This window comes from Pogoniulus pusillus, chromosome 9 (genome assembly GCF_015220805.1).
Source record: "Pogoniulus pusillus isolate bPogPus1 chromosome 9, bPogPus1.pri, whole genome shotgun sequence".
Classification (NCBI taxonomy): domain Eukaryota; kingdom Metazoa; phylum Chordata; class Aves; order Piciformes; family Lybiidae; genus Pogoniulus; species Pogoniulus pusillus.
In genome coordinates this window covers 23,691,079-23,703,534 of record NC_087272.1, presented here as the reverse complement: position 1 = coordinate 23,703,534, position 12,456 = coordinate 23,691,079, and positions in this window count along the sequence as shown.

Below are 12,456 nucleotides of genomic sequence, written 5' to 3'. Positions count from 1 at the left end.
GAAAGGAGGAATGAGTGAGACCTGCAAGCAGGGAATTACAGTTATCCAGACAAGATGTCACAGAAGCATGAATTAACGTTTCAGTATCTCTATGTGACAACGCTCTCAAACTTGTTATATTTCTAGGTTGATAATAGGACTTTTGTTCCCCCTGAATGCACATGATCCCCAAAGAAAAGCCCTCAATTAAAGTTTACCTCTACATTTTGCACAGATGAAGACCAAGTAGTATTTATGTGCAGTACATTGAGGGAAGAAATCTTCAGACACACTGTTAACAGCATTATTAAGCACAGTGGTCTCATCTTTTTCATGTATAAAGCAATTTGGGGCAGTCAGAACTACAGAAGACATGGGGATCAGATGCTCCTTTTGAGTACAGCAAAATAATATAAGTCTTCTTTCCAATAGCTGTGCAAGCTTTTTACTTCTACTTTTCTCATCTTCCCCTGGATCTTATTATCCCCTTTTGTCTCTGATTCTTAATCAGAGACACAGCAGTTTAAACTGCACAATGACCTGAGAGATGACTTCTTTATCACCTCTGCACTTTTATAACATAAGTAAGTGATGGGTAAATTATATAAGAAAGCCTAGACTGTGACCTGAGCTAATAATTTTTGTGTCCTGACACTGTAAGTCTTGCACAGTGCTTGTTCTGACAAAATCCACGCAGGAGTGAGTATGAACTTTATTAGAGTCAAACCCAAATAAAAGCGGGGTAGGCACCTCAAGATTTGGCCCTTTTTGACCTTCTGCTAGAATTTCTTGCAAGCATATTGGGTCACATTTTCAAAAGCATTCAGAAGAGTCAAAGTCCTCTCTACATTATTTTATAAAATATTACAGTTCAGTACCTACATTATTGGGGCATTTGGCAACGATTTTTTTTAATATATATAAAACAAATATACTACCTAATAGCATGTTGAGCTAATACTGAAATATCTTTAATTCATCTTGCTGTTCTGTAAGGGCTTTCCAAATAAGCTTATGGATGCTTTCAGTGCCAATAACTCCCTTGTATTCAGAGCTACAGTTACCAGCTGACAGGCTTCCCTGACAAAGCTAGAGTACAAGCATTTTATTTCTCTTCATCAGAACATCCCAGGAAAGAGACTTGAGAGTGTTTGAGCTTATCCCAACTCCTTATCCCCAGTGTCCAGGTGTGAAACACATCAAATCAAGCCACTGGAAGCAGCTTTCTGGATCACCTTTCAGATTAAGGTGGACATACTGTGGGATGCAGAGAAGAACACTTTAGAAAGCAGCTTTGAAAGAAAAGACTTGGTTCCCCTGAGCAGCAAGTTGAACACCAGCCAACAAAGTGTCTTCACAGTAAAAGCAGCTAGTAGTATATGCTGAGATCAAGCAATAGGAGGAGTGCTGCCAACATGTCCTTTCCTTCTACTGGAGATGAACATTTGGAGTAATGTGGCCATTTTCGGGCTCCCCAGTACAAGACAGGCACGGACATACTGAAGAGAGTCTAGCAAAGGGCCACAATGATGATTAAGGAACTGGACTATCTCTCCCATAAGGAAAGGTTGAGAGAGCTGGGACTGTTCAGCCTGGAAAACAGAAGGTTTAGGAGGACCTCAAAGATGCATATAAATATCTGAAGAGAAAGTGCAAATAACAAAGAGCTGGACCCTTTTCAGTGATGCTCAGTGACAGGACAAGGGTCAATGAGCACAAATCCAAACACAAGAGGTCTCCCTATAAACAGCAGGAGAATAGTTTTTCACTCTGAGGGTGATCAAGCACAGGCAGACGTTGTGCACAGGTTGTAGATGTTGGATTAGATGACCTGCAGAGGTCTCTCTCAACCTCAACCAGTCTCATTCTCTCAGGTAGAAAGAGGCTGCAGAATCAGGATTTTCTCTATCTGGATCCTTGCAACAGGAATGACTAGGACATAGCTACTGGCCAGACTTCTGAGTCTCACGACTGGAAGGATCCACTGTATAAATAAAAATATCATTCTATAATTATATATATTAAAAAATACCATGCTGTAAGTATATCATTCTATGATTCTATATCTGTATTCCCACAAATAGATCTCTATTCTGCTCAATAAGAGGGAAGCAGGATGAAGCCATTGGTTCCTGTGAGTGCTCTGTGTTTCTGTCTGGGGTCTGAGTGGCCAGTCAGGTATGTGGTGTATCCAGGTGCTCTGTGTGCTTGTGCATACTGGGAAGACATTTTCACGCTCGCTATTTGCCGCAGCTGGAGGCTCAGTAGTAGCCTCACCTCCCTCAGACTATCAGATATATTTCTCTCTGACAGAAACAGTTAAAAATTAATTGACAACTGTTAATTTTGCATCTTCCCTTTGTATTTTGTATCTTTCAGTCAGGTTTTTTTTATTTCTTTGGTTGGGGTTTTTTATTCTACTTCATCTCTTCTGCAAAGTCATAATGCTGGCAAAACATAACAACAGCTCTGCTCAGCTCAATAAATATGGATTCAAACATATAAAAAACTAAGCAGTACTTATTGTTTGTTATTACAAGTTACACACTTCATCAAGAACCCCTGTTACCAATGCTCAAAAGCCCTAAGAATCTTGGCAGTAGTCTCTGACCAGTTTAATTCCCCAGGAATCACAATGTAAATGTAATTTCTGCTATATCCTAGGAGTTCTAGCTGTTCTTAGACATGTATCTTATGTTTACACAGATTGCACAGGGCACTAATTCCATCATTACTAGAAAGTAGCTATTTTCTTATCAGCAGCTTGGAAAGGTAGCTTCATTGAAATGAACAATGCACAGAGTAAATTGGCCTGCTAGTATTTTTACTGTTTTCCCACTGATTAAAATGTCTTTTTACTGTCTCCTGAAGGTCTGCTTTTCAGCAATCACCCCCAACACAAAGTAGTCGTTTTTTTTCTTAAACATCATTGTAATTTTTAATAAGTTTATCTTTCTCTTCTACCTACTGTCTTTAAAATCCTTTTGATGCATCCAAGTCATATTTTTACTTCCATCTCCTATTAGGAAGACTAAGATTTATATTGTTGTTTAGCTGAAAACTGAGATTCTTTCTTCATGACATGGTTCACAAAGTGAGCTTTTAAGAGCAACAATAAATATTGCAAGGATAATAGATGGTGTCATGGCGTAGGCTTTAAATTAAGTAAAAATACATACATCTTGTTGTAGAACCAGAGTCACAGTCACTACAGTTTAGCACCCCCAATTCATCCATGTACAGAAGGAATACAAAGGAAGTTGAAAATAATCAGTAACCTTACTAGCAGGCATGACAATCTTCTAACTAAAACCAGGGGACTAGAGATTGAAAAAAACAAGCATGCAAACAAAAAAGACAAACATTTCAGTCAGATCTGGAGTAGCTATATTCTTTCTGTAAAATAAAAAAATCCAAACCCACAACTTTTGCACTCCTGTTAGCAAATAAAAACATACACTACAAATATCCAGTTAAAAACTTTTCTAAATTTAATCTAAAACAGACTAATCCATGCATGTATCTAAAATATGTGGAGGGAAATGGCTTGCTGAAGAAAAGAAAAGAAAAGAGGAGAGGAGAGGAGAGGAGAGGAGAGGAGAGGAGAGGAGAGGAGAGGAGAGGAGAGGAGAGGAGAGGAGAGGAGAGGAGAGGAGAGGAGAGGAGAGGAGAGGAGAGGAGAGGAGAGGAGAGGAGAGGAGAGGAGAGGAGAGGAGAGGAGAGGAGAGGAGAGGAGAGGAGAGGAGAGGAGAGGAGAGGAGAGGAGAGGAGAGGAGAGGAGAGGAGAGGAGAGGAGAGGAGAGGAGAGGAGAGGAGAGGAGAGGAGAGGAGAGAAAAGAAAAGAGAAGAAAAGAGAAGAAAAGAAAAGAAAAGAAAAGAGAAGAAAAGAAAAGAAAAGAAAAGAAAAGAAAAGAAAAGAAAAGAAAAGAAAAGAAAAGAAAAGAAAAGAAAAGAAAAGAAAAGAAAAGAAAAGAAAAGAAAAGAAAAGAGAAGAAAAGAAAAGAGAAGAAAAGAAAAGAAAAGAAAAGAAAAGAAAAGAAAAGAAAAGAAAAGAAAAGAAAAGAAAAGAAAAGAAAAGAAAAGAAAAGAAAAGAAAAGAAAAGAAAAGAAAAGAAAAGAAAAGAAAAGAAAAGAAAAGAAAAGAAAAGAAAAGAAAAGAAAAGAAAAGAAAAGAAGAGAAAGAAACTTGGATAAAGCCATATTGGAAAATCTCTTCCTATTCTTCAGTGCAAAGTATCCATATCCATATCAGGTCAGTTGCTCAGAGATAAAGGCTCAATAATCAGTTCCTGTGTAATTAAATTACTTATAATTACTCACTTTATGGTAATAGTAGGGATGGTTTCAGAACAAATACATTTGGAGAATTCAATGTTAACTCAGATAAATAATCCAGGTTTCTGTTTGGCTTTCCAAAGGACTGAAGCAAAAGGCTACATAGAGAGAACTGGGCAGACAGGTAGTCAGTGTGAGGTCACCCAATAAAGACTGAATTTGCTTGTTATAAAGCATTTTATTAATTCACTTGGCTCTATGTAATATAATTCACTTGGCTCTATGAGGAAAATAACAACTTGGCTCTATGTAATATAATATCGGTATTTTACCATCTCACATTTATGTCTGCTAAAAGCAGATTTAATAGTGAAGTGATCGAATCATACAGGAAGCCTATCCATTTCATGCGCAGTGAATCTTAAAAGAGGCATTACAGCTGATTCTGCCAGTGATCTCCACCTCTGCAATATCTTTTTCTAGTCCTGCAGTGCAGATTTAGCTCCACTTCTGGTTGCTGGGAGAGAACTGCCAGCTCTCATCAGCTCAACTGGGATGGCACTCCTACTCCCTGTAGTCCAAGTCCAGTTGTAATTAGGCTTCTTTCAGTGACTGAAAGTAGTTCTTCCAACTGAGGTGGCTGAGCTGCACAGGCTCTTTTTTGCAACACACTCCGTTCCTGACCCTTCAAGCGTAAGTACTGGAGGTGATTGGGTTCACTGGCTCTCCTGTGCTACCTCTAGATACCTCTTCGTGACTCTTGCTGGCCTTGCACTGTACTGCAACATCGTGTATTTTCTACTTGACATGCAGATACAGTAAGAATTCTTATCAGTGTAAAATCAAAAGTAGAAGTATGAATTAATCAACACTTCTCTATCTCAATCCAGTGTAAAACCTTTCTCTAGCGCCCGTATGTCCGAGTAGAACAGCTCGCCTGCTACAAAGCACGGGCGACATTGCCACCTAGCGAACAAAAACGGAAATTCAACTACAATAAAATGGCAAAGAGGATACAGCAGCGTTTTTATGATACACTTGTCCTTAAAATTCACCTGTCTGGCTCCATTGTGATAGTTATGTGTTGCGTAAGCAGATGTACACCGACTATCCTAATCCTTGTGCCTGCACGTGTATATTGCTCTGCCTAAACAAAAGGGAATGAATTTCAGCTTGAGGAGGGTAAATTTGAACTGGATATTAGGAAGAAATTCTTTACAGTAGGAGTGGGATGACACTGGAAACGGTTGCCCATGGAGGTCGTGGATGCCTGCTCCCTTATCCAGGTTGGATAAGGCCTTGAACAGCCTGGTCTAGCAGAAGGTGTTGCCTTCTGTAGTGGGTGGGTTTGGAAACACATGATCCTTAAGATCCCTTCCAACCCAAACCATTCTAGAAATCTATGAATACACATAATTTTCAATACATTCACTTTGATGGATGTGTGATTTACCATGTAAAATATATGTATGCTGCCACCAAGGAAGTAGAGAAACCTTAGATAGTATGTCTGTCATGCTTGCCATCAAACCACCTGTGCCTGGATGACGTTAAATTTGAGCTGTTCAGAGTGATGAGGCAGTCCAAATTCCGCTTAGACAAAGACTGATCAGACTATGCTGGTTTACTTGGACTCTGCTACCAACATGATGTCCTACCAAAAGATTTGCTGTGGTTTCTAAGAAAGAGTGGGTGGATAAAAGATGTGTGGTGGAGCTCCTGGACTGACAAATTGCAAGTGATATCTTGACAACCACGATATGAGCTTTTATCATAGAATTATAGAATCAACCAGGTTGGAAGAGACCTCCAAGATCATTGTGACCATCTGAGCTAGAGTTCAAGCTCAGACATTAAACAAACAAACAAAACAAAAAAAAAGTGGAACAGAGAAACTTGGAAGTGGAAGCTCTGAGTGGAGAGGTGAACATTCTAGGGATAGGCCATATAATGGCAACAACGGGTAAGTTAATATAACTTCACTGGAGCATCAAGAGTTTTATGACTGGAAGCACAGCTTGTACCTGTGCCTTGCTGCTTCTGCTGTGCCCGCTGCTATCTTACCCCACCACTGTTCTAGCTGCTGCTGCTTTTGCTGCTTTGCTGTCGCTTGACTCCTTCCCCATATTTCTTAACGTTATTATATTTTTCTGTAGTAGTTTGTTCTCCTTATACTGTTATATTTAGTTTAAAATATAAGAAATACACTTCAATTCTTCCTAACTTTCCAAAAATCTGTGTTGCAGTGAGTTTACTCTATCAGGGGAGGGATCTGCCCTAACCTGGGACAATCATCTAGTCCAATCTATCACCCAGCCCTATCCAATCAACTAGACCATGGCACTAAGTGCACAAGGCAGCTTAAGGACTTACATGCGACAGCAATGCCAGACAAGTAGACAAGATGAAAATGTGCTGATCAGAGATTATGAGGGTACGAGGCAGCAGTGAAAACTTTTGAATATCCTTTGTCACCCTTACTGTCAATAGAGCTGTTTCAGATGACATCTTCCTAACCACCACTCTCTACCAAGCAGCCCAGGTCATAACATGAAAGTATTAAGGACAAGTTTGTCTTCTTTCTTTCTTTCTTAACCAGCAGGAAACATCTGGTTCCTAAGCAAAAGATGGAAAAATTAATTGCATGACAGGGCTTGTCTGTTCAGAAAACTCTAAGCCATTACAGAGATAGGCTGGACGTTAGGAAAAAGTTCTTCACCATGAGGGTGGTGAGACCCTGGAACAGGTTGCCCAGGGAGGTGATTGAAGCCCCATTCCTGGAAGAGTTTAAGCCCAGGTTGGATGAAGCTCTAAACAGCCTGATCCAGTGTGAGGTGTCCCTGGCCATGGCAGGGTGGCTGGAACTAGATGATCCTTGTGGTCCTTTCCAACCCTGACTGATTCTATGATTAATTTAATGCTTTAGCCATTGGCATATTTTGTGAGTGCACCTACAGAGAATATATCCATCCATAAAAAAAAGGCAATTCTTAATAAACATGAAACAAGTGTAAAATACTAAGATATTAATGGTATATATGGCATCCCAGATTTTTCTTTCCCTAGTATCGCTGAATTTGTAACTAGGATTTCACATTACTAGAGCTGTAGAAAGCAAAGTATGCTTCACTAGAAGTTGGAATAAGTTCCTTGCAGTGATGTCCTTCATTTTAAGTGGATACATGCAGGCATGCAATTAAGTGAAAACTTATAATGAATAATTTTTTGCTTTCAGAGTTTGTTTGTTAGCATACATGTACATATTTACAATCTTTATTGCCCTCTAAAACACTAGTGGACAATAGAAACAAATGCAGCTGATCCAGCTGTGTACTTAATTACTATGTCCTTTGCTGATGAAGCCTCATTTTCAACAGTGTACTTCCTCAGCTGGGTTTATTCTTGTTAGCATAAAATAATCAGAATGCAGTCAGATATACAGAGGGCATGGAATCAGATTCTTTTCTATGTTTCACAAACTAAAAAAATATAAAATGCTGCTTGGAAGTCCAATGCATATCTTATAATGTTGAATGGAGAGGAAGTTTCAAGTCCCATCTGGCTTTCAAGGTAATTTTATTATATCTTTTAGATATATTTTGCAGCTTCTGGGTATTTTGTTTATTGCAGGGACTGATTTGTAATCTGTTTTTCTTCTTGACTGAAATCTGTTTTTATGAGAGACACTGAAATAACATGTGCTTTTATCTGCTAGTTCTTATAGACTGCAGATAGAATCATCATTTCATACTGTCTGTAGACTAGCAGGAGTCTGTATTTGCTACTTCAAAGCCGGATGTGTGCAAAGATAATGAATGTAAGTTCTTAAAACACAGGCAGAGGCTTTGCTTATAACTAGCACTTGTATAGTTCTAGGAGTAAATGCAAGTCAAAGACAACACTTTTGCTGAAATCTTTTAACAAATAAAAAATAAATTGCAGAAAAGCACACGACTAACTTTTAAAACTACAGATTTACTCATTACTCATTTGCATTATCTGATCTATTTAATACCTGATTAATATTCCAGATTATATATCAAATTGCAGAATGAATCCAGTCATTTTACATCCACAGGTAGAAATAGGCGTGCCACAGGCCATGGGACAGTATAGTGAAGCACACATCGCTACGTGGAAATTGTGTAAGAAACAAAGTGGTAACTGTAACACTGAAAAACTACATAACAAGAAAGAAAACTGGAGCTGATGAGGTGATAACATAAACTGAATTGACACCAGCCATTGTTTAAAGGAAGCGGATCTTTTGTCAATGAAAGCACTAGAATGGCTCAAAGCTGTCATGTGTTGGTGGAGCCATTTTTAACAAAGTTAATTTTTAACAAAGAGCGGTATTTTTGGCATTGGAAAATAATGCAGTCCCTGATGCTGTACTTCTTTGTGTGTAAACACAAGTCATATATCTGACAGGCAATTATACACTATTAGATCAGAGCAAATTCTGACAAGAACAATGGATAAAACAAAATGCACAAGTTTAGAAAGAGAGCTAGAGAAAAGTGATGGCACATTTTCGGTCATAGCTCAGATAACAGCAACCATCTTGGTTATCAGGATGGTTTTAGTGATTAAAGTAGCTCCCAGGTGGTACATTATTTAGCCATGATCATTTTTCCAACTCAAGCACTACTGACATTAACCAATGTTAGAAAATACTTCCAGATAAATAATGAAATGTATTTTCTCTAGAAGTCTCTAAGTCACCCCATCTTAAATAATACTTGCTGGGGGTATATCTTTCAGATAAATTTTCATTAAAATATGTATGACTTAATCACTTATGGATTAAGTGAAAACTTCAAACTCACTGTTTACAGGAAATTCTTACTATTTGAGAAAGAAATTCATTAAATTAATTATATGGAAAAAATAATCCACATTTTGTTCTGTTTGTTATAACACTGAGCAAGTCCTCAAGTTTCCCTGCTCCTCCTCCCCTGCTTCCATATGCCCAGTAACTTGCAATTAGATGAAAATACATTAAATGAATAAATTTTGAAAAACACTTTAGTTGCCATGTGAGTATTTTTTTTTCTGAAGAAACTATGCATTATCAGCCAATTATGCCCCTTTGACATGATTACCATTTCAATATCAATGTATGCAATTAATGGTGTACAAAACATTGTTTGATTTTTTTCACTGAGATCGTATTGTTTTCAAAGAGAAAAGAAACATATCCATAAAAGAAAAGAAGAAAAAAAAAAACACATCAAAGAACTTCAATTAAGTAACAATGAAAAATACTGGGCTCATAAGAACCAGGGTGGAGGTACTTCAGTCATCTATGCTCCATTCTGTATGGCTCTGTTCATTCTCTCTGTCTCCCCTAATGTCTGTTGCTCTTCCTTGTTGTCTGTCACAGCCACACTGAATATCAGATCTCCTCTACAGATGCTCTGTAGCTGTACAGACACTGCTGGATGCCAGGAGATAGAGTCCCCTGAAAGTACTTACATGAGGATCTTACTGCCATGAAAGAGATGTGGGCTGCAGGTTCTTTCGCACATCTCTCAAAAGCGCAAGATGCATTATAATTTGCCGTATTTCTAAAATAGTATTTATATAATACAAGTTCCTGGTTACCTGTCTTTCAATGCTGAAAACTTCAAGTATGCTCGTTTAACAATGTCAACATGACTTTCAGATGTGGGGGAAGCAAACAGTAACTTGCTGTATTTATCCAACAACTTTATTACTGCCATGTATCATGTTTATGAAGATATCATAAAGTTACAAGGAGTTGTAATTAAAAAAGCAGTTTCAACAATGTAAAATGGTCTATTACATGTTCCGTATGACAACTTTCTTATTGCAGTGGACCAGTATAGCAATTACAAATAGGAAATATACTACACAAAACTTGTTTTGACACATAATGATACAACAGGCCAACATACTGTAGGAATGTATTATTCTGTGACACAATAATTATTTTAGGGTTACAAAGTAAGGAAGTAAGGTACTGTAACTTAGTAATCTGATGAATAAAAAAAGTAGTAACAAAAGCAAATTTAGCAATGGAAACACAACTATTTATTATTGATTAGTTCTTGATGGTTGTGTGTATATTATAATTACCATTTTTATGTTCTCCCATTATAGATATTAACATTCATTAACATTTTGTCAAAGATTGAAGTGTTAAGAAAGGATAAATTGGTACTATAGGCTGTATAAATTTGAAATAACTCGTATCTGGAAGACATTACAGTACAAGTAAAAAAGAGCACAAAAATGCAAAAAGCTTGTTGAGGAACACATGTAAGCAGTACAAGAATCAGAGGTTTGGATAATCATGATTTAAACATTGTACATTTTGGAAAACCTCATGCTGGTGCTGAGTTTTATGGAGAATTCAGGTCAAGACATCTAAGTAGCTTTGAAAATATTTATAAATAGCAGTTTTCAAGGATGAGAGAGGGCATAAGGGTCTTTCCTAGAAAGGGTAGATGATGGAGATACTATGAATAAACCTTTTCATCCTTTCCAGTGTTGTTCAGTGAATGAGAGAATGTATGTATTGTAAATAGCCATGAAAAGGATCAAAAGAGGAAAAAAATACTTCAACCTCAGAGTACAGGGCTTCCACAAATCTACACAAAACTACTCAAAACAGAAAACCACAACAAAGGGCTCTTAAAAATCATGGTTTGTTTGAAAGCATGATGGATCCAAACTTTCAGGCGTCAAAAATCCCATGCTTAAGTAAATTTCCATAGCAAATGCTATCAAAGAGTTTATTATTTTTATTAGGAACATTTCTATCAGACTTGCTTTTTCATGTATTTGTGTATGTTAATATTAGACAAAGTAAAATCAAGATAAAAATGTAAACAAAGTACCGATATAACTACAGCAATTAATTAGAATTCAAAGCACACTTATGGAAAAATTGAGACAGTTAGAAGGAGCTAGGCATGCATTTTTTAACAGATGCTGCTAGATAAGGTCACACAAATATAATTGAGGTCACAATTTGGTCACCGTCAGAACAGACACTCAGTGAAAGAGGTGAATTTCCTCCTGTGTTTTTCATTAATTACTCAGTGCCATTCAGTCACAGTGTTGTCTATTGTAGATGCTCTTAATAATCTCTTGTCCATAGAAGTCTTTCTCTAGAACATTCTTTTAATATCATGTAACTAAAGAAAAATATACATCTGTTTGTGGAAACATTTATTTGTCTTTCATCTGGAGAGACAAAAATCTACCTGTATCATCATTTATCTTAGCTATGGGTCTCTGTAATAACAGTTTCAGGGTATAAAGAGGTTTAGGTGCATTTTGCTGATGATGTAGGAAGAATTGATAAAAAGTAACCATCCATTTTTATGAGAACACGAACAAGTTTTAAATTCAAAGACTTGCCTTGGACAGATACTGCTCAAATTCTCCTCAGCTTTCAGCATGTAAAACCAGAGTTTTATTGACCTTGCTGTTGATTTTACATAGTGTATCTAAGAGCAGGTTTTGTGACCTTTTCCAACCCTAGCATAAAAATATATTACATTCGGTAACACTGTATACAGTAAAACATGGGTTCATTATTGCATATATTTGTAGCACAAGTCCTTCACATTTGAATGCCAGTTAGAAAGCATATTAGAGAAATCAAATCAACTGAGTTTTAACATGGGCCTCAAAGCATAACATTATGCTGTTTCAACCTGTACAAAATATTCTCTCCACAGCTGTGTAGTGAGGCTCAGACTGCAGATGCAACCACCACAGTCAATGATTTTATGAGAATGATGTCCATATCAAAATGTTTTTCTTTCATAATAGTACATTTCATCTAGCTAAAACAATATTTGAAAAATATAATTCGTGTATCAAATTTAATAACATATTTGATTATATTTTCACTTTTTACTAAACTACTTTCCTGAAAATATTTCCCACTCTATTTTTCCAGATAACGTTAATTTGGATCAGTATTTTAGCCCTTTTTCCTTCCCTAACAGAAATATGTTACAGAAATAAGATCAGTTATATCAGAAATAAATAATCTAATAGTATTTACCTGAGTAAATGTTTGTAATTTTGCACTTGAGAACTGGATGAAACCAAGGTCATGTTATTACCAAAGTCAGACCCAGTATTGTACTTTATTGTTTTGTGACTTCACATTTCTTTTGTGACAACCATTTAATTCCACAGTCTGTGGACAGTTTTGTT